Here is a 23,064-nt window from a genome sequence, read left to right on the forward strand (position 1 = left end):
GTCATTTATCCGGCCCCCCACCACACTTCTGGAAGGGGCACCTCTTTCATTGGTGGTCAGCATCCATATCCTGTGCTCCTGGAGTACTGTATGTAGCAGCATCGCTCACATACAGTACTACTTCCGGTGACGCGGGATGCACGCGTCACGGCTCCGGAAGTGCGTCATATCACTTGTTATGGCTAGCAGTGACAAATATGGAACCGGACATTGACCATCTCATTAGCCAAAAGCAGGCCCATAGTTTCCATTGAAATACTGGTCAGTTTGTTGATTTAAATTTACTTGTTCTTTATTTTAAATATTGTATTTGTCCCCGTTTTGTTTTTTTACTTTAAAATAAGATATATGCAATGTGCATAGGGATTTGTTCATAGTTTTTTTTTTATAGTCTGGCCCTCCAACAGTCTTGAGGGACAGTGAACTGGCCCCCTGTGTAAAAAGTTTGGGGACCCCTGTCTTGAACACTTCTCACTCCCCCAAACACACAGACTTTTTGTCCCCTCCAGCAGTTCTTTATCCTTTTGATACCACTTCCCATGACTAATCACTATATCTTGCATCATTCTTAGATTAGCACCTGTCTCCCCTGTGGGTAGATGCTTCTCAATATCTATTTTCTTCTTTTAAGAAAAGAACCCTAGCTTTTATTAGGGTACTTTGTAACCCACCTAAGGAGTCTGCATTTCCCACATGTGCCGGTGACATGTATCCTTCCCCCTCCAACTTGCCGCTTTGGCTGAAATGGGAGATGTGATGGTTGGAGTTTGGGCAGTCATTTTGGACCGTGAGTTGAACGTCATAGACCTAGAATGTAGTGACAGAAAGAAAGGAGCCTGGGTCCTTGGGGATATCAAAATAGCTTCCATACCAGACTTGGATTGTCAAATTTCAGTCTCCTCTTCATATGAGAGAAATAAACCTCCACCTTGTTTAAATTCTGTTTGTTGTTATGGATCTGTATTGAATAAATATCAACAAAAAATTATTGCATCCTCATTTTAACGGAGGGACTAATAACTGAGCCCGTCTCACATCTTCTCTGGGGAGGTAAGAAGGAGTGCAGGCAAGACTCTAGGCCTTCAGGTTCAGGTCTTGAATGCCCTATAGGTTTTGGATCTGTTCAACATCTTTTTCCCAGTCTCACACATCTTTGGCAGCGATTTATTTTTCCCTCTTTGAAAAACTAAAATTTCACTTTGTTTCTTGCCATAGACTGCTTGTAAATTAGGTCACAAAATTCAATGAGCCAGCTTTTTAGAATTCATATGAATTAAGATTCTCAGATCTATGTTACACATGAATATGCTCTAAATATAGCTTGGTTACATGAATACGTGAATTTGCAAAGAAAACACCTTTATAGAAAATGTGCCCCGTGGATCACGTTTCTGTAAGATCCTGACATTCCCCATGAGAAAACAGGCACCTCCAGAGGCAACGGGCCCATCCCAGGCAAGGCTCGTGTTGGCTCGGGAGTGAATGTTGAAGGTCAATTTGAAGTCAACATAACACAGTGCCTGCCATGGAGTCATCACCCACAGGCTTCTTAAATTAATTTCTGATACCAATAAAAAAAGGAACTAGTGTTTCAAAAGGTTACAGCAGGGGTCTGCAGACTATAACCTACGGACTAAATCCAGCTAGCTCCCTGTATTTATAAATAAAGTTTTATTGGAAGACAGCCATGCCTACTCATTTATCTGTTTTCTGTGGCCTCTTTGGCACTTTAATGCAAATAGTTGCAGTAGAGAACATATGGCCTGCAAAGTTAAAGATATTTACTATCTGGCATCTTACAGAAAAATTGTGCCGACCTCAGATTTATATATATAATGAAGACATGTCTTTCTCAGCTACATTTTTTTAATTGCTCATTATAAGAAAATAAAGTGTTCTCTGAGAAGTACATCCCACTTTTCTCAGTGAGCTTCTGAGACCCTACCAAGCCTGTTGTGCCTCTTACACATGCACTTAGTGATTTTGAACTGTACCCCGTGGCTCTCCCTTTGCTGCTTCTGGTGTACTCCAGCCCCTCTTTCCCCGCAGAGAGCGGAGAAAGTTGGACTTGGTCCTCTTGAGGCTGTATCTCCCCCCCCCCCCAGTCCTCCATAAAGAGGGGTTGCTGATGCCCAGTGAACAAGAACATCTCCCTACCTGTCCCGATAATGCCCACATCCCTTCCCTACGCTAAATCCACACCGGGTTTCTGTGAAGGTGGAGCTCGTATTTTTGCTGAAAGGTAAGACTGTGTGGACCTCCCTGAAAAAGGCCATCTGGGACAGAGTCTCTTTCTAGCTGCTTGGCTCCTTTTTTCCCTGCAGGGTTGAGGACTCTCTGCCTGGCCCTTGGGAGGACCCCAGGCGCCAGCACTCTAGCCTGGGGGATGGCTCCTGGAGAAGCCTTCCAGTTTCTCACACTCTTCTCCTCCTCTCCTTTCTCCTCATTCTCAGCATGTGCTTCTGTGAACTCGACAAAGCTGGGACCCTCCTTCCCCATTTCCTCTTCAGAGAGAAGGGCAGGGTGTGGGGTGGGGAAGCTACATCTAGCCTGCAACTGGTCTTTTCCTAAAGTTTCTAAAATCAGACACACCTCATCACTAGGAAGCTTAATTCCCTTCTAACTATGTCCACCAAACGCACCAGCACAAATTAGTAAAGAAATGTGTTCCCCCTTTCGCGCAGGGGAACCCAAACTACTGCCCCCTGAGGCCATTTATCCGCCCCCGCCGCACTTCCGGAAGGGGCACCTCTTTCACTGGTGGTCAGTGAGAGTATTGGCAGCGCCGCAAAGCGCAGCGTCGCTCATGTACAGTACTACTTCCATTTTGTTTTATACTTTAAAATAAGATATGTGCAGTGTGCATAGGGATTTGTTCATAGTTTTTTTTATAGTCCGGCCCTCCAACGGTCTCAGGGACAGTGAACTGGCCCCCTGTGTAAAAAGTTTGGGGACCTCTGCTTTAGCATATCTTTGAAGTAAAACTCTCTTATCCAGTGGTGGCATTCAGCTGATTGCACTGGTTCAGCAGAACTGATACCTAATTTTTTGTTGAGTTCAGCGAACTGATTGTTAAAATGGCACTTGTAATCAGGGTTCTTTCTAAGGTAAGTGCCTGGGCAGCCACTCAATGTGGAAATCACAAACCTACATTTCTTACTCTTTTTTTAACATTCATCTGTGCCACGGAGTATTCTAAGTGCCCGTAGTAATGTTCATTCCATTCGTAGGTAAAGAAATGGGATCCTACTTCTACAGTGAAAATATGGCTAAGGATAAATCACACAGCAGATGATGCTCGGATAAAAGCAAAGAAAATTGCAAGTGAGAACACCAATCAAGAAGCAATATGAAATACCTTAAATAACAGTTTTACTATTCTTTTTTTTTTTTTTGGTCAGGTATTATTTAATATTTTTTCATTAATATTTTAAAACTTTCTTATAACAATCTAGTTTTGTGTGCCTCTTTTATTGTTCTTAAGTATTAAATGCATGAAATAATAAACTACCTTTTGGTATATCATTTTTTTATACTTAAAAGGGTCATTAGGGCAGAGAACCAGTTGTTAAATTATTTGAACGCCGCCACTGATCTTATCCTAAGGACTCACTTGCTACCTCCTGTCCTCAGTGACACCCCAAAGCCTCCCACAGTAACTAAGAACCAGGGGCCCTTCACTTCACCTTACCTCCCAGGTTCCTTCCCTGCCCACGGAGACCTAATTTCCTCTTTACAGTAGCTTGACTTTGTCACTCCTGCAGAAACTGCACTCTTTGTCCCTTGTGTATTTTATCCCCAGAGGCTGCTGGTACAATGTGAAAGGTTAGCAGGGCAATCCTGAAAGCTTTCATTTGGACAATTTCTTTTGAGCCTCCATTTCTGGGAAAGGTTTGCAACGAGCCCTCCCAAGGTATGGGAAGAACAGCCTCACTGATTTTCCAGCCATTTCCAGTCTCCTTGACGTCAGCAGATGGCTCTGGCAGAGCTGTAGAAGCCAGGTTAAGGAATCATTTGGCATTTAAAGACCTTGGAATTATTGTAGATCATGAAGGAGAATGGTGATGATGATGATGATGATGATGATGATGATGATGATGAATACCTACAGCTGGCATTTGTCAAATGTTTATCATAACAGGAGCTACATAGATTCTGTCACTTGACCTACAAAAAGCTTCATGGTGTAGGAACCAGCATTATCCCAATTTGACAGAGTTGCAGTGATTATACCATCTTCCAGGATTGCTCAAATGTGAGGATCCACTTGTCACCCTGCACTGCTCCTGCCTCCCCCGAGCTCCCAGGGCAATGGCTGCTGCTGGCAGAGTTGTGCTACATTCCCCCCATGGTCCTACGGTAGCTTGTCTCAATAGCCCTGGGGAAAGTGGGTGAAAGGAGGTTGAAGACGGTTAAGGGGGTCAGATATATGGTGACAAAAGGAGACTAAATATTGGTTGATGAATATACAATGTCGTATACAGATGATGTATTACAGAATTGTCCTGAAAACTTACATAGTCTTAATGACCAATGTCATCCTGATAAATTTAAGAAAGAAGAAAACACTTGGATCTGGCAGTTCTATATCTTAGAACTTTTCCAAACCAAATAATAAAAGGTGTAGGCAGATATGTCTGTATAAAAATGTTTATAAATATTTTTTATGAATGAGAAAAATTAGGAACAACCTGAATATTCAACAATAAGGGGCTAATTAAGTAAATTATATTAAGAAATATATTATGATAGGTTATCACAAAATCATTAACAATTATAGTGTAGAAAAATAGTTATGGGGGCTATGAAAAAGAAGAAAAGTATTTATTTATGGAAATGGGAAACTGTTTACTTCATATTGTGAAGTAAAAGAATCAGATTATTAAACAGTATTTCATAATCATAGAAAAGAAGCTCAAAGAAAATACACACACACACACACACACACACACACACACAAAACCCCAAAAGTTGTTAATAGAGGTTATCTCTGGTGGTGGCAAAATATGGTACTATTTTTTTAAAAAATAAAATTCTATAGCTTTCAAGTTTTCTGAATTATAATTGGAAAAATAATCAACAAAAACATGTTTATATTTATCTAAATAATGGTCATTCACATATCTCTCACAGCAGAAGAGATTTGCCCTATCCCTCACTTTTACTTCCTTAAAGTTATTGTATTGTATAGAAAATGAGACTCTTTGGATTCTATGTGACAATTTTTTTTCTTAGCTCTGAAAAAAATCAAAACAGACTTCTTTTTGATTAAAATAACTTTATAGTTGGGGTTGAAGAATAAAATCAAATAGCCTCCAACACCAAAAACATGTAATGTACCTGTCTATTCTGGTCTAGCTCTGCCAGAACCAGTTACTCTAGACAAACTTAATCTATTTACACAAAATGTAATGTATGCAAAAAGGGAGACACAGTGAAGAAGAAATGTGCATGCAACTGTTTACAATGTCTCTGGTTCTCAAATGTTTATTTCATAAGTAAATATTAATGCCACCAAGCTCAATTTCACAAGGAAAAGCTATAATAACAAATGTTTGGGAAGGTATCCTTTGAGACAATTGAGCTCAAAGTACAACTGGAAGAACAAAACAGGAGAAAAGGAAGAGGGGGAAGACAGAAAGAGAAAGAGGAAAGAGGGGAGGAGGGAAAGAAGGAAGAGGAGGGGAAAATAAAAAGAAATATGAGCCAGCCTAGATGAAATGTGATCTCTATTTCCTGTAAAGGAGCTGAATTGAGGCAATGTTCCATTCTGGGACCTTGAATTCTTTCCAAATAGACTGACTTCTAGCACCAACAGCATCAACACCACCAAGAAGTTTGATGGAAATGTAGAACTTTGGGCCCCTCCGCAGACCTACTGGATCAGAATATGCCCCCAAATCCCCAGATTATTTATACACACATTAAAATTAGAGAAGTACTAATCTACTCATTGTCTAAAGCCCATGGCTATTCTGGAATTATTTAGAAAAATTTCAGATTGTCTCCAATCTCTCTTTAGTGACCCCTAGTGGTAAACCCAATATCCATATAATGAGGTCATTGGATTTTGATCTCCAGCATGAACCAATAGCCAACCTCCAGCCAATTGATCTAGCCAAGGTGTCAAGCACTTGGAAGATTAGGATAATAGCCCGCCATCTTGGTTTAGAAGGCCTGATGTAGTTCATGCAAGCTGACAGGTTAACATTTTCCTGTATATCACTGCTGCTCAATTAAAAAATAACATTCCTAAAAGAGATTATTCTCTGTATCTGAAAACCACTGATGACTACTTTTGGTTCCTTTGCCTAGAGACACATCAAAATGGTCCATGCTTCACATTACCTCATTTATTTCCTCTTGACAAGCCCTCAGGGGTCTTTACTTGGAAAAAACAAAACAAAAATAAAGAGGTATCCTTTTCCAGGCTGATCAATGCTCAGTTAGCCACTCAATTTATACTGTGGTTTGAATTTTATGAGAAAAGTGGGAAAGTCTGGGCTCGTGTAAAGATGAAAGAACTAACCTAGACATCACCTGGAGTGTTTCCCAAAGTGTGTCTCATCTGCAGACTAACAAAAGTTACAAAAAGGGATTTCAGAAAAAAGGGTTTCAGAGTCAAGTCAGTTCGGAAAACTCTGAATCGAACAAAATAGGAAGAATTTTTTTTTAATTTTATTTTTTTAATGGGGCAACATCAATAAATCAGGATACATATATTCAAAGATAACATGTCCAGGTTATCTTGTCATTCAATTATGTTGCATACCCATCACTCAAAGTCAGATTGTCCTCTGTCACCTTCTATCTAGTTTTCTTTGTGTCCCTCCCCCTCCCCCTTTCCCTCTCCCTCTTCCCCCTCCCCCCGTAACCACCACACTCTTATCAATGTCTCTTAGTCTCACTGTTATGTCCCACCTACGTATGGAATAATGCAGTTCCTGTTTTTTTCTGATTTACTTATTTCACTTCATATAATGTTATCAAGATCCCACCATTTTGCTGTAAATGATCCTATGTCATCATTTCTTATGGCTGAGTAGTATTCCATAGTGTATATGTGCCACATCTTCTTTATCCAGTCATCTATTGATGGGCTTTTTGGTTTTTTCCATGTCCTGGCCACTGTGAACAATGCTGCAGTGAACATGGGGCTGCATGTGTCTTTACGTATCAATGTTTCTGAGTTTTTGGGGTATATACCCAGTAGAGGGATTGCTGGGTTATAAGGTAGTTCTATTTTCAGTTTTTTGAGGAACCACCATACTTGGAAGAATTTTTTTTAACAGAAATTTTATTTAATTAGATTCTTTGTTGATCTCTAAAGTTATTGTCCCATAGAGCACACACAAGCACCCAAGCTAAGTGGTTTTTTTCACCCTTGGCAAATCTATCCATGGAGCCTCAGAGCTGTTAAGTATTTCACCCTTACCCATCATACTTACAGAAGCGCCAGTGCTGTCGGATTCTCAATCCATTGCTCTGTGTATTGTTATGCTGCATCTGAATTGTTTCCCATTATTATCAGTTCCAATCTCACCTACCAATCATTCTGCCATTTTGTGCTCTATAAATACATGCAGAATTGTGGAGAACAGAAAAGAAACAGAAATAATAAGAAGGGAAAGAAAAAACAGAAGAGAAAAAGAGGAGAAGGTGAAATGAGAACTTCACATCAATTTAGAAGTGAGGACTTGGGAAATAAATTAACCAAATGGAAACTAATGATCTTTGATGCTTTTCTTCTCAAGCAATGAGTCTCTATGAATTGATAACCATGATGACTCACATCAGACCACTAATGTATGGTTCACATAGTCTAAACTGCTGTCCCAAGATGATGAATTCAAAACATTTATTCAATTTACAAAGACGCTGTGGACAGAGCTTCTATATATGGGTTCCTCAATACTCTTGGTGACATGTCTAGAGGCAGGGTCTGTGTTCTTCAAAGGAAGTCTGTCTACCATAAGTATACATACTTCAAAAGAAGTCTTGTAGATTGAAAACGCCATATTGTTTAGCGTTTATGCCTTTTATTTGAGTTAATTGCCACCAGATGATTTCAGAGTTGCCTGCTGTGTGTTGGATCATTCTATTGTCAACTTCATGTCCCTGAATTGCCTTCTCAGTGTGGTTCAAAGATAGAGTTGACCAAAATTGATGCTGCATAAGAATTAGGAGAAAGAAGTGAAATGGGAACCATTAAAAGATCATTTTGGAGAGTGGGGCAAGAGGTGCCAACAAGTTTGCCCCACTCCCTCCCTGCTCCACATCCATCTGTCTTTCCCAACAACCAGCCCTTGACTCAGTTCATCATCAGGCCCACCACCAAGAGCACTGTGGACTCACAGAGGGGGTAGCCTTGACGAGCCAATGGTTCCCTCCCAGTCTCAATGCTGGAGCTGGATGTACTTTGCTTAAATATTTCCTGCAAACTCTGACTCGCCAGCACCAGTCTTTATGCCAAATCTTCAGTTTCCCTTTTCAGACTTTGCTTCCCATCTCTGCCCACAATCATGTAAGGTCCAGTCGCTATATTAGATTCTTTATTCCATAATAGTGATAACGGTTTGAATTATCTGAGCCCTGACTGATTGAACTCTGAACTCTGGCTCTTGTGTTCTTCTGTTCAGATACTGACGTTTCCTGGTGGGATGCCTTAGTAACATTCTGGTTACACCTCACTCTTTCCTTCATGGACCAAATGGTGCTTCTGCCTATCCTTCACTTTTGTTTTGAACATACTGTCCTGGAAATGTCACCTTTAGATAGTGCTTCTTGTCACAAGTCTAAGATTTATCCTATTTCTCAGCCTCTCACCAATGTTTGACAAATATCTCTAGTCAGAAAGAAAGCGCCAGTGCCTCCGGATCCTCAATCCATTGCTCTGTGTATAATAACTTACTGCTATATTCATTCAACTATAGAACTTAAAGGCAGTGGAAAGGTTTTACTTTCTGTGATTGAAAACTTAAAGTCAAGAGTTTGTAGCAGAAATAAAGATAATCAAATCTCTCTCAGTGGAGAGAGCCTCAGCCCAGCGTATGGATGTCCCAGGTTCAATCCCCAGTCAGGGCACACATAAGGAGCGGCTATCTGCTTCTCTTTCCCTACCTCTTTTGCTTCTCTTTCTCTGCTCCTCTTTCAGCCAGTGGCTCAATTGGTTAGCACGTCAGCCTCGGGTGCTGAGGATAGCTCGGTTGATTTGATTATCAGCTCCAGATGGCGGTTGTTCGGTGAACTCCATGTAGGTGCATGCCGGAGTCTATCTCTTTTTCTCCCCTCCTTTCACTTAAGAAAAAGATAATAAAATTTGGTTCAAAGAGCAGTGCTCTTTCTAGTTGGGACTGTGAAAATAAATTAATTGTAGGTTATGGTTTAACTTGCTTCAGGTGTTAATTTCTAGCTCTTAATAATATGTGATGTTATGAAGAGTTGTTAATCTTGGTGCAATGGCAGGATGCTAGTTTTAAACTCATCCTTGAGAAGATTGTATAATCGTAAAATCTTTGGGGATAAATGAGTGCTCTGACTCCGTCAGAGTTGTGCTGTAATGCAATGCTTAAGAGAGCAGGGGAAGAGTGTGGATAAGTCTGTCAGCACAATACTGCTGAGCTTGTCCCTTTGACTTCTTATTGACTAGATGATTTTACAGCTCCGAAGGGAAGGATTAACTTGTAGAAAACTGATAACAATGTGAAAAGATTCTTGTTTGTGAGTAATGTTTATGGTATTATATCATGTTATTATAAACCACATTTGAGGTTCCAACTCTTGAAAAATAATTTCAAAGGACAGCTCCCCTGGTCTTCACTATTCTTCCTATACGTTCTAAAATACTTGGATGTCTTACTACCTAGTCTGTCTCACTATTGGAAGTGCTACACTCATATCTGGAGAGGTTAACGACCTACCTGAGCTAGGTTGGGCCATCTGTCTTGAATCTCATTACACTGATGAGAACATGTAGCAACTCCTGCAGTATGAAGCACCTAATTCTCTTAGCTCTTCCTTTAGCAAATAATAGTAAGAAGAGGATACCAGGCAACCACAACTTACATATAAAAGTAAACTTAAGAGTTAAGAAGTATCAGTATTTATTTTACTAATATGGGTAAACAAAATAAACAACTGAGCACACAAACTACACAAGAGAACTAAAACCATGGGGATTCATTTAAATTCCTCTAGTACTTTTATCTTTGCCTCTGAAATGGCTCTTGTCACTCAATTCTTTACTAGACTCATTTGTGGTTGGACGTTATCCACTCCTCTCTATAATAGCAAGTCCCTTGACATCAAGAAACATGTCCGCAGTGCCTCACATCTCAGCTTTCTCACACTTTCCTCCCCTCCCTCCTTCCATATCCTAACCTTCTTATGCATTCTTGAAAGTAACATGTTTTCTCTCTACCTTCTGGAAAGTTCTGCGCATGCACACACACACACACACACACACACACACACAGTCATGCACACACTCCATGACTCCGACTCATCCATCAGCTCAAACATTTCTCAAGGAAGCTTTTGTAGCAACTCCAGACTGAGCAGACTGCCCTGCTTTACACGCTTATGAGCTCTGTGCTTTCCCTTCCCAGCTCTTGTGTGTGATTATTTGTCTCTCTCCCTCATTGTCAATAAAATCCGGGATCATTGTATCACTACTGTATCCCCGGGCCTGGCAGAATGCCTGGTACATAGAAGGTGTTCTTGAATGAATTAATAAAAGCTCAATGCCTATTTGTTACATGGATGAATAGATGGTTGTTTGGTCTGTTATAGTCCCTAAAAGCAAAAGAAGCTGTTAAAATAGTGTGACTCTGACTTACTGTTAATGTCTGAATAAAAGAAACCATTCAAATTTTGAACTGAGTTTGACAGCGGACTGTGTTGGTGAATAGTGGGGAGGACAATTTGGCAAAAGCATTAAAGATTACAAAATTCACACACCATTGATCCAATAATTTCACATTCAGAAATATATTCTCTCTACATGCTTGCACATTCATGAAATAATGTGTACTCACTGGTGTTTACTATACTCTCTCATATAATAGTAAAACGTTGAAACAAGGCAAATGTCCAACAATGGGAGACTAATTAAAGATAACTAATAAATAATTAAATAATGCAATGAAAATTACAAGCCATGAAATACTCTGCAGTTATTTTTTAAAATGAGGTAGGTTTGTACGCATTGACAAGGAAGAATTTCAAAATTTATTATAAATCAAAATTTAGAGAAAGAATTGCTAGAATATATGTATGTATTTGTGTATGCAGAGAATACTTTTGAAAATATCTATAATAGTTGTTTTGGAGAAGAAAGATATGTGTCTGAAGGGCATGGATAAGAAGAAGATTAATGTTTTACTGTATACACATTTAAAAGGCTTTTAATTTTGTGCCATTATCATAAATTTAGTTATTCCAGAAACTGACAAATACAGGTCTAAGAAATGTCAAAAAATTAGTAGTTATCGATGTAGGAACTGAAAAAAGACATTAGAGTTAGAGCTGGATTAAGTTTTTCTTGTGGTTGTTTTTTTGTTGGTGGTGGGGTTTGTTTTTTATTTTTCTTTTGTTGTTGTTGTTATTTTTTTTTCTTTAAGTGAGAGTAGGGGAGATAGAGAGACAAACTTTCACATGCACCCGACCAGAATTCACCCAACAACCACGTCTGGGGCAGATGCTCTGCCTGTCTGAGACCTGGATTAAGTTTTAATATTTCTTTGACTTTTCCTCATCCAAATTTTCACATGTACTCTCACTGTGTCACTGACATAAGCAGTCCTTTCTACCGTTCTTTCTCTGCCCACCACCTCCAGACCTTTCAGTCTTACCAACATCCCCAAAGTACTTTCTAATTTGGAAAGAAGGGGACTCTGAATCTGGAGGCCCAGAGACAGGGCCACATCTGGATGAACGTTAGGCTCTTGGCACAAAATCTCACTGCCCTTGTGAAACCTGCCACGCATGTCCTGGCCTTGACAAGTCTAGTTGGCCTTGTCATGCTAATAATGTTATTGCAGCTAAATTAAGGGAGCATGTGACTATGTCCTCCAAATGTTTTCTGATACAGTTACATGGAAAACTGCATTACATTTATTCATTTTGTGATAAACCCTTTGTTTATGTTGCCGGTGATCCCCCAAAAGTGGTCTCTCACAACATGCCATGACCTAAGCCACAACAAACTGTAATTACTATTTCACTTACTGTAGAAGACATTCCACCGTGTGTTTCACAGAAATGAATTTTGACAAAACTTATGAAATGATAAATTACACCCAACAAAAATAAAAAAGAAACTTGGAATTTCATAGTAGGTGACTGCAAAAAAAAAAAAAAGAGAGCTATTTGCATCCCTGTATCCACATTTTCAAAAATAATGTACTTAACACCAAGAACAGTAAAAAAAACCCAAAACAAAACTGTCTTCATCTTATAATTGGAAACATTTGGAGAAAGCACTATGTCTACTTAAACTACATATTTATGACTTAATTCTACATAGGGAATGTTACCATACCTTTCTGCCTAATTTTATTGTTATTTTAATATTCACAAATGACCAGTATTATGATACCGAAACCAATGAAGTGAAAACAATAGCATCCCTCTATATGCACACACCAGGATAGTTGTCCTTCCTCCTCTATGGAAGTGTTAACCTAGTCTGCAAGCTTGTGTGAAAGAGGAAGGCAAGGCTGGAAATGCTTTCTGCACCCCAATCAGCAAGAATAACAATTGTGTGGCCAAGTTACATGAGAACAACTTGAACTCCTGCTCATTGATGCTTGCACTAAACCATCATAAAAACCAAGATTGATATGAAAGCACTCACAGAACACCAGGACATCAAAGAATAACTCTTATTAGTTTTAAGCAGGCTTGTGATGTTCTGCATCCTCCCTTTCCTTTGAATTTTTTTTATTATTATTTGAAACTGCTTTGAAAGGACCTATATACATGTCACCTTGTCATTGAGACATAGACTATTTTTGTCCAGAATCAACACATTTATATTTTTTTGGAAATAATGACTTTAGAATTGCATTAACCTTTTGAAAGCTAAAATCAATATCTTTAATAGTTTCCAGAATTAAATCTATTTATATTGACTAACCGCCTGTTGAATATGAATTAATTCAATATTCTTTAGTTCAATTATCTCAGTAGGTTCACTGAGAAGCCATGTTTTTCCAAATTAGTTGATCCAAGATAGTTATGCTGAGGGCATATATGGCTTTAATGAGTGACTAATTATTCCTGTTTTAAATCTTTAGTGATCAAATCACCTCAGCCGTGTTTTTGAGCACCACATATTGAGGACTCAATTAAGCAATTATGCCTATGCTTTGGTTGGCCCAAGATTATTTCCTAAGGAAAATTCTGACTCTATGTACACCCCACTTGTGTTCACATATGAATTGGCATTCCTGATTGGACTCCTTCGTTTCTTTTGGGGGGGGGGAGGAAGAGTGAGATAAGAGTATCAGCTTGTAATTGCTTCACTTCAGTAATTTTTTTATTGATTGCTTTCTCATAACAGCAGGGAGGCTTTCGCTGAGCCAATGACCCCTTGCTCAAGCCAGAAACCTTGGGCTCAAGCCAGCAATCTTGGGCTTCAAGTCAGTGACCTTGGGCTCAAGCCCATGACCATGGGTCATGCCTATGATCTCACTCACGCCCAAGCAGGCAACCCCACGCTCAAGCTGGTGAGCCTGTGCTCTAAGCCAACAACCTCGGGGTTTTTGAACCGGGGCCCTCAGAGTCCTGGGTCAATGCTCTATTCACTGCACCACCGCCTGATCAGGCACTGTAGTTTCATAATAGAACACTAATCTTATCAATTGCTTCTCTGGGTTTTTTTGTTTGTTTGTTTTTAAGTAAACATTGTCTCTCTTCACAAAGGTAAAATGTAAAACTGCTCCTAGTAGCAAGAAATGAAAAAACCAAACAACCCACAACTGGTAGGATAGACCCTATTTCATTACTGTTATTTTATTGTTCATGCAAGAATCTGTAGGTGGGCTGTCTCCAGCCTGGACTGACAGCTCACTGTCAGCTGAGACTCAGGCCTTTCTGTACTTTCTCAAGACCATTCTCAGCTAGCTGGCTTTTCAGTCTTATGCTTTTTGGCTCATGAGAGCTGCTACTGTACCAGACATCATACCCATGTTGAAAACAGGAAAAAGGGAGAAAAGGTTATTACAGAAAAAGACAGGAAAGAGAAATGGGTTGGGAATAACTGTTCTGTTACCAAAAAAATGGGGGGCTACCTAAACAAGCAAACAGGTTGCCAGGACTTCCCGGCTCCCTCAGAGTACTGCCTCGAGCCGTCTATAACTCATCTACCACGAAGGTAGATGAGACTCAGGTATTCACTCCTCTAGTAACTCTGAGATCTATCCTTAAAGCCTGCTGAATCACTAAAGATACACATTTTGTCCTTTGCAGAACAACTACTACTTAATTGAAAGTTAGTACTGCATCTTAAATGTTCTCAGAATCTCTTAGACACCAGGACCCAAGCCCATGAAATCCACTATTGGGATTTGCTGTAAAATGTTCTTAAGGACCATTTCCAGCCATTACTCCCTACTCCCAAATTAAGCCCAAGAAAATTTCTTTTAGAACATGGTCCTGGGAAAGATTTGCTTGCTCTGGGGAAATTGGCATGCTGTCTTCACTCCACACAACAATCTAAGCATGGGCCCATCCACTTAGCCCTGGGTCCCAGGAAGCACAGCTCTAACTTTGGACCTCAGCTGTCCCTGAGTGGGGCTCAGGAGAGGCTCACTTGTCTTCCTGATCTCCCGGATCTCGTTTGCATTTTATTAATGCTTTATTGACTGCATCCATTCTAACACACTTCAATCTGTGGAGAGGAAACCCTCAGTAGGTAGAGAAGAAACAAATAATGGGTTGTTTTTTCAACATGTTTTATCAAAGCCAACTCAAAGGCTAAATACACTGCAGTGGTGAGTGAAAGGAGCATCCCTGGAGAATGATGTCACTGAAGCATGGCACATTTTTTATGACTACATAAAATACTTCCAGCTTACAGGGACCTTTAATGACCAAATATCAGGTTCTAATATCTCTATCTTTACACTTTTTATACTGTTTATACCTTCATATATCTTATCCCCTAAACTTTTCTTTTCACTAATTTAATGTTTAAAAATCACCAAAAGATCCATATTAGCATATGTTGATCTTCATTTTTACAAGTGTCTGTGTCGGTGACAAGGATGGCTAGTTGTCCAACAAAAATGCATTTTTTTTCTTATTCTATATGAACAGAGCCTCAATTTAGTTGGGGATGCCAAAGTGTCCACCTAAAATACTTTTATTTCCCAATTTCCCTTGAATGACCACAGAATGACCTTGTGATCTGATTCTGGCCAATGAGCTTAGCTGGAATTTGTTAGAGGCTCAAAGGGGGCAGACTTAGATGGCATCTTAGTTTGAGTTCCACAAAAGAAGTTTCCAAAAGGACTCAGGTGCACAGGATTTTCTTGGGAGGCGATCAGAGGAAACAGAAATGGGGGTTGGGGGGCATGAGAAGGTGATGGGAGAAAAGCAAATGAAGCATTAGTGAGCCAGTTACCAGTGGGGGCTTCAGTCCCACTTGGGACCCTCTGAGGAGCTGTGTAGAGCTGGCCTTATGACTGTCTCACTGGAAGACAAGTAGTTTGAGTCTCTTGTTTTCTATTAGTTGGGATCGCTCTAGGGCTGTTAACTCTTCTACACTAACTGGTTATGCAGTGGGTGGGGTACTATTCTTGCTTGTGGTTGAGTGGTCTTCTGTGGCCCCAGCAAAGCAAAGATCCACTGGCACATGGGTGGTGCTTGACGCTCCTCCCAGTGTGTTCAGCTGGCTGACCGGAAGAGGCCAGGAGAGCATGGCCAGAGCATCATGGCATCTCAGAGCCAGCATGCGCCCATGGCATTAGGCTTCTCCTCTTGCTTCCTGCCCAGAGTGTAACTAAAGCAGCTGGGACTCTAGTAGCCCGGAGAAGGAGTGAGGGCCACACCCTAAGATGGGCTAACTGGAAATCTAGAAGAAGCCTAGGCTTCATAGAGCTAATAAAGCCTTAAACAGTAAAACCCTGAGTTTGTTACATGAGATACATAACAAACTCTCACATTGTTTAAGCCTCAGTCATTAGTTTTCTTTTAAATATTGCTGAACTCAATCCTAACTGATACACACCCCTACCACTAGTCACACTGATCAGAATCAGCTACACAGGTACCATTAATAAGTCACTGTTTTTCCATTGTGCCTAATCCCTTCTGACTCAGTTCAGGCTGGGTTCCTATTTAGAGAAAGTGACCCAGAGGACATCTTTCCTACTTTGAAATTTTTCTAAGCTGCCTGGAAAACCAAGTGGCATTTTCCCTTACCTATGCATGATATATTTTAAAAAAAAATTCTTTAAATATCTGAAGTCACTCTCAGAGAAGGCCAGCAGGGCCCAGACCCTGAGCTGTTTTCAGAGTGTCAACTACTCATGCCCCTCACAGTCTGTCAGTTGAGAGGAAAAGAGCATGAGTTCTGGAGTCAGGCAGACTTGAACTTGAGTCTCAGCTGAAGCCCAGAGTATGGCTTTAAGCACCTGAATCCCTGTTTCTTTGCCTGTATAATGGTCTTAGCACTTACTCTAAAGGTTCCTATAAGGATGAAATAAATAAAATAGCATATATAAGTTAAAAAATATATATATATCTGAAGTCACTGAGTTTTTTCTTTTCAACAGGTTTTGTAGTAGTCAGCAGTGTAGGTGCTGTAACAATCCCAAATACTCATATCATGATAAAGGTTTATTTCTTGATCATGTCACAATTCAAAGCAGGTTGGACGGAACTCTGCTCCATGAAATCATTCAGGTATTCATGCACCATGAATTTAGTGTCTCTACTCTCCCTTACGGCCTTGGAGGCCTCTGATGGATCATTTGAGCAGCAGGGGAGTGAAGAGCTAGAGAGTGGGAGATTCTATATGCGGTTTCATGGTCTGAGTTTAGATGCAACGCAGTCACTTCTGCCACTCTCAGATCAGAGCTAAGTCACATGGTCCCACATATCTGCAGGGGATTCTGGGAATTAAAGTCTAGCTGAGTGCCCCGGAGGAAAAGACAGAGCATTTAACATGACTCTGTCACAGACATCAATGTTGACAAAAGGTTCCAATGGAAGCTTTCCAACAGTGACCAAGGCCTAAGAGAGCCCGGCTACCTGAGTCTCCAAAGATTTGTGTTCACACATTGTTTTCACAAATGTTGTGCCCACTTGCATTGCGAAGTTTACATCTAAAATATTTTATCATCAGTGTAAATAGTTGTAAAAAAAAAAAAAAAAGTAAATTCTGGCCTATTATAAATATTGACATCGGTGATGGTGGCAATGATCCACCACCCAGCTCCACCTTCACGGAAAGATGAGTTTCTGCCACGCCCTCTGCTGGGGCAGTGCCGCCAGTCCCGCCCGCAGCACAGCACAGGTCGGCCTCAGTGGCCGAGTTGCCTCATCCAAGCTCGCGCCTTTCCGGAGCAGCCCACATGCCCTGAGTGATGGTGGTGGTGGTGTAAAGGCACAGGGCAGGGGTGGGAAGCTCCGACAGACCTTCCGTGGCAGAGCTCCCGTGCGGTCAGCTAAGTCTGCCAGAGGGCCGCGTCACAGTGCTACTAGCGTCTCTGCCCGCTTGTTTGCTCCCTCTTCTTTCCAGGTTCTGCCCAAGGGCACCCTTTAGTGAAACCACATTTTGAAATCCCTAACCTGCAACAGCATTTCAAATTAAAGTGATCTTATTCCTTTGCAGCCAATAATATATAAATAAATCTAAACTAATTTTTAAAAACATTTTTTAGTACCATAAGGCTTCAAGCAATTAAAAATGTATTCTGGGGCTTCCAGGCAAGATAGCCACATAGGTTAAGTGTGGTATTCGCCTCCTCCACAACCACATCAAAATTATAGCTGGAAACAGCTATCATTCGGAACCACCTTAAGATCTGGCTGAAGGGAAGTCCTATGCTAGGGGTAGGGGTAGGGGCCAGGTGTAGACTGGTAGGAGGGGCTGTAATGTGGGTGGCTGAGGCCAGGCAGGTTCATTTTGGATTCTGACAGATGGTAAGGAAAATGTGAAGCCAGAAAGCACCGGGCCATTCCATTTAATAAAGTCTCACAATGGCAGAAAAGCACACAGGCAAGGGAAAACCTCTTCTCCAGCACACAAACAGCAAGAATGGCCCCTCACAGTGGTGGGAAGGCAACCCACCATCCCCAAACCCCTCCCCCTCACAGCACAAGCACCCATAGCCTTATACAGGTTATTTATGCACACGTGCCTCTGCCAGGTGCTTATCTACTAATCAAGCAAAGTGCTTGCAGCTGGTACACCAGTGAGCAAGCCTAACACAGCTGCCCCACAGGGGCAGAGACATAGAACAGTCTGGTCCCACACTCACGTTTGGAGGATAAAAATTGGAAATGATATCTCAGCTGTGGAGGTCCTGAGGGTCCCAGCCCTCTACTAGGCACCCCACACCAAGGTTCCAGTGCCTAGAAGAGAAGTCCCCATAACTTCTGGCTATAAAAACCAGGAGATTGTGGCTGAGTGAGACAGAGGGCTGCTGGGGTCCCAAGCATTCCTTTTAAAGAACTGGCCTACAGATTGACCCAGACTCACTCCCTCTGAGCTCCAGTCCTGGGGCAGCAACCCGAAAGGTACCAGAGACAGACGGGAGGAGCTGAATTATTCAGCATCAGAGTGAAAAATGGGGACAGTTTTCTCCCGTACAGAAGTGCTGGCAGAGGCCATTGTCCCTTTGATGAGCCCACACTGTTTGCCCTGCCCTGGTGATTCCTCGAGGCCCTGCCCCACCCAACTTTCAGGCCCATCCAAGCCATTTCTAATATCTTTTCCATAAAAACTGCCTGTCTTGGCTCAAGCTTTGGGTTTTCCTAAAATCTCTCAAACAAGCAGCATCTGGCTCCAGCATGCCTCATATATCTTCTTAAGTGGCCCCAGGCCCGGCACAAGCAGCAGCTGGCCTTGGTTTGCAGCTTCACCTCACCTGGGCACCTCCAAGCCCAACACAAGTAGCACCCATCTTCAGATTGCTTTGTGGCTCATACTGGGTGGCCTGGGCAGAACATAGGTGGCAGGTGACCTTGGCCTGCACCTCCCAGGAAACCCCAGAGCCCGTGCACCCAGTGGACAGCTGGGGGGTGGAGGCACCACCACCCAACCACTTCCACAAGCGACACACTCAAGGTGTGTACTCAGTGGGCACCAGAGCTCCGCTGACGTAAGTCCTGCTCTGTGGGGTGGGCCCCTGCACAGCGGACTCTCCACAGGGGTCAGAGGCTGGTGTTTGGTGGTTGCAGCCAGTCCTTGCAGCTGATCAGCCTGGGGGTAAATCCCTCCCATTGATGTGCCAACAGCAGTTAAGGCTCAACTATGAGAGAAGGTTGTGATCCAGAAGGTATGCCATTGGAAGGGACAGTTTATGGTCCCTAAAATGAAAAATTAACATTAGGGGACCCCAACATTTCAATTACATCGTTGTTAGGCACTCTGAAAGTTTCATACCTAGAAGCAATTTACTTGAGAATATCCAGGAAGGATAAAGCTATGCTTTACTTTTGTAAAGTAGAAGGACAATTTTCAAAGTAAAACTTAGAAAAATAAAAAATAGCACAGTACCTCCTGATCACTTCTAGGAAAGAGTACAACTGTATGTATTCAATTTGAAGACTGCTGTCCACTGCACAAAATTCTACTACTATTCTTTCCTTTCCTTCATTTCTTCCTTTCTATTCTAGACATGTAGATCATATTAATCAATCATATACCACCTTCCAAGAGAAAGATCCCCTCCCATGGAGCCTCCTGAAATGACATCCCCTGCAATTGTGTGGGTCTCACCAGCTTGCCCCAGCTGATTGGACCAGAGGTGGCATCTGATTTGATAACAGCCAATCTACATTGAGCCAGCAATGAATGGCCTTGAACGAAACAATGAATTGAGCCAATTGGAGGCCCTCTTTTGTAGGAATTTGAACCAGGGACAGAAAGACATGCTATTAGAAGAGAGAGCAGGAGGTAAGGTGACCCAGAAAGAGAGCAGCCAAAAGCCAGAGTCACAGCCGCAGCACCAGGCAACAGCTAGTGGCCCAAATTCATGTCCCTTAATTCAAACAACAACCCTCTCTCATCCCCCAGGTTGCCTGGGTGAAAGGCAACATCGCCCCTTCCTTGTTCTACCTGGTACCATTTTTACCTTGCCCTTCACCTTCATGACTGGTACAGAACTCTCCATGGTTTAAAAAGCGTAGAATAATAGCTGAGATAAAGTCCTATGGGTGGCCCAAGGCAGAATGTGGCCAAATGCGTTTCTGCTTCACACTGCAAGAATTTTTAATGGGAATGCTGAAAGCACTGAGGAAAGAATACAGAAAGATCACAGCATTCTATAAAGATGCCCCAATCATGCTTTCATCCAGGGGGCTCATACTGGGGAACTAGAGTGTGCTGACATTTTACTTTTGCATTTCACAAATGCCTCCCTAGGCCCCAGTAATTTTTAATAGCTTCATTTCAATGACTTGAGCAGGCACAAGTGACAGGGTTAATGCATACAGAACAAGATGAGGGTTGGCCTGGAAGGTCAGAAAGAGGCACTCTCTCTTCTTCAGGTAAAGCACAGCTCTCCCTTTTAAATGATGTCTAATGAATGTATAGACTGGAGGGATAGTTACAAAAAATAGTCTACATGGGTCATGGTTTAGTTTGAAGATTATTGTCCAAAGGTTGAGCGTGAGGATTCTGCAAGTATGCAAGAGGCACATTTGTCATGTGAGATTAGCTTCTCTCAGCCACATAGTTATACTATTTTTACTGCATCCCTCATAATCATTTTATTACCTATTAAATGCAAATTCCCAGGTCCTAATCCTTCACCTTGTGATGGAATTGTTGGCATTTAGATCATAGAGGCTAATTAGATCAGCCCCACTGCTTGCTGGGGGGAGTCCTTGTCAAGTACCTTGGGGGCCGCAAGCCATGCTCTCACTCCTGGCCCAGCAAAGACAGGGGCTTCCAGGACTGGAGCTTAAAGCAGAGTGTTCTCACCAGGTCTTGGTCTTGCTTCCTCAGGACACACATCCTGGGGTGGAAGTAACATCACAGTATTTCTCTGGCTCTCCCTCCACCAGAGGAACTTGACACCCCATTAGCCAGAGGCTCCCTGGGAAGCATCTCCTACACACTCAGTAAGTTGCCCTTTCTGTTGCCACCTGGCATGTGCCATATTCTTCCTCTGATGCTCTGTTTCTCCCTGGTGGTACCTGCAGCTGAGGCTACTCAAGTTCTCTGGTGGCTCTCATGTCTACACTATGACACCCTGGCACGCTAGCCACATGTGGCTCCAACAGGGACCCCCCTAGAGAAAGGACTGTCCTCCCCTTCAGCCCCACAGCTGCACCCTCTCACACAGAGCAGTGCTACCTAGGCCCTGCATCCTGGACTCTGAACTTTGCTCTCTCCCAGGGCTCAGCCATGGTCCCTAAGGCAGGAACTGAGGGCAGCCCAAGTGGTCAACACCATGATGTATATTGAGAGCCTTCCTCCCCTTCATTGGCCCTTGTTCCTGAGCCAAACCTGGTCTCTCAACTCCTTCTGCCGTGAGCATTTTCTCAAGTCCCTCATTCCTTCAAACTGGTCAGGATCCAAGGCTAAACAGCTCAGGTTCCCATTAGAACCCTGGACATGAGGCCACATGCCTGAGGCTTTCCAGAACACCAACTACATGGGCTGTTTTCTTGACCCCTCCAGATAAAACAGTGTTTCCTCACCGCTCTCAGTCCCTTTCTTCTGCTTATATTTTTCTTCTCATCACATCTTATCATATTATAACTCTATTTCTTGTTTATTGTCTAACTCCTTTCAACTAGAATGTAAGAATTGGGAATCTTGATTCTGCTGTATTCCTAGCACATAGAACATTACCTGGCATACAGTAAGTGTATATATAATAAATGTATTGAGTGAAAGTAGAGAGGAATTTGTTTTTCATTTCACAAAAATGATTTCTTTTTTTAAATTAAAGAGTTTATTCATTTTAGAGAGAGAGAGAAAGAGAGGAGCAGGAAGCATCAACTCCCAAATGTACCTTGACCAAGCAAGCCCAGGGTTTCAAACCAGCGACCTCAATGCTTCATCTACTGCACCACCACAGGTCAGGCTAAACATGATTTCTTTCTTTTATTTATTAGCCACTGGTAAGATACTGATGACATGGAGAATAGAAGACAGGATAGAAGAGACTTACAGGGCTTTGTCTGCTTTTCACAATTTGTATTGGCAATAAAGATGGCCAATAAGGAGAGGTAGATGTTAACAGTATTTTCAAACTAATATAAGCTTAATCTCTTTGAATGACAATGACATTCCTAGAGGTGAGTAAAGATTTAGGTCTCCTAGCCTGAATGTAGTGGGTTGTCCTGTGTCCAGTGGTGCCACCTCAGAGCATGAACACATCTTATTTGTCATTGTATCTCAGGCTACAGTCTTGATTAATACCTACAATGATAATGTGCTATGGTAGGCCTTCGGTATAGAGTGGCAGATGACATTTGGGAGCGAGATGATATGATGGATTATGGTACCTGGTGGGTATTGTTACCTATTTTTAGTAACTTGATTAGTTCTCTGTAGATGAATCTGATTTAGATTATGGTATTAAGCCTTTTAAACTGTGTTTTAAAATATCCTTAAAAAATCTAAAACCTGGGGACCAAGAAAGTTAAACTTTTAAGCCTTCATAGTATAAATATTTACAAATTTACCAAAAATTCACAGGCATATATTGTTTTCTTATTAAAGATGACTTACAGGAAAAATCTAAGTTCGTGATTTTATCCCACTTAGCTTACTAATTTCCACCTTTTTATGTGTCAGATTTAGGAGGAAGATACATGAAAAGGAATACGACTAAGATGAAAGAGTCTTTGTGGTATAGGGCAGTGGTCCTCAAC

This window comes from Saccopteryx bilineata, chromosome 2 (assembly GCF_036850765.1).
Source record: "Saccopteryx bilineata isolate mSacBil1 chromosome 2, mSacBil1_pri_phased_curated, whole genome shotgun sequence".
Lineage (NCBI taxonomy): Eukaryota > Metazoa > Chordata > Mammalia > Chiroptera > Emballonuridae > Saccopteryx > Saccopteryx bilineata.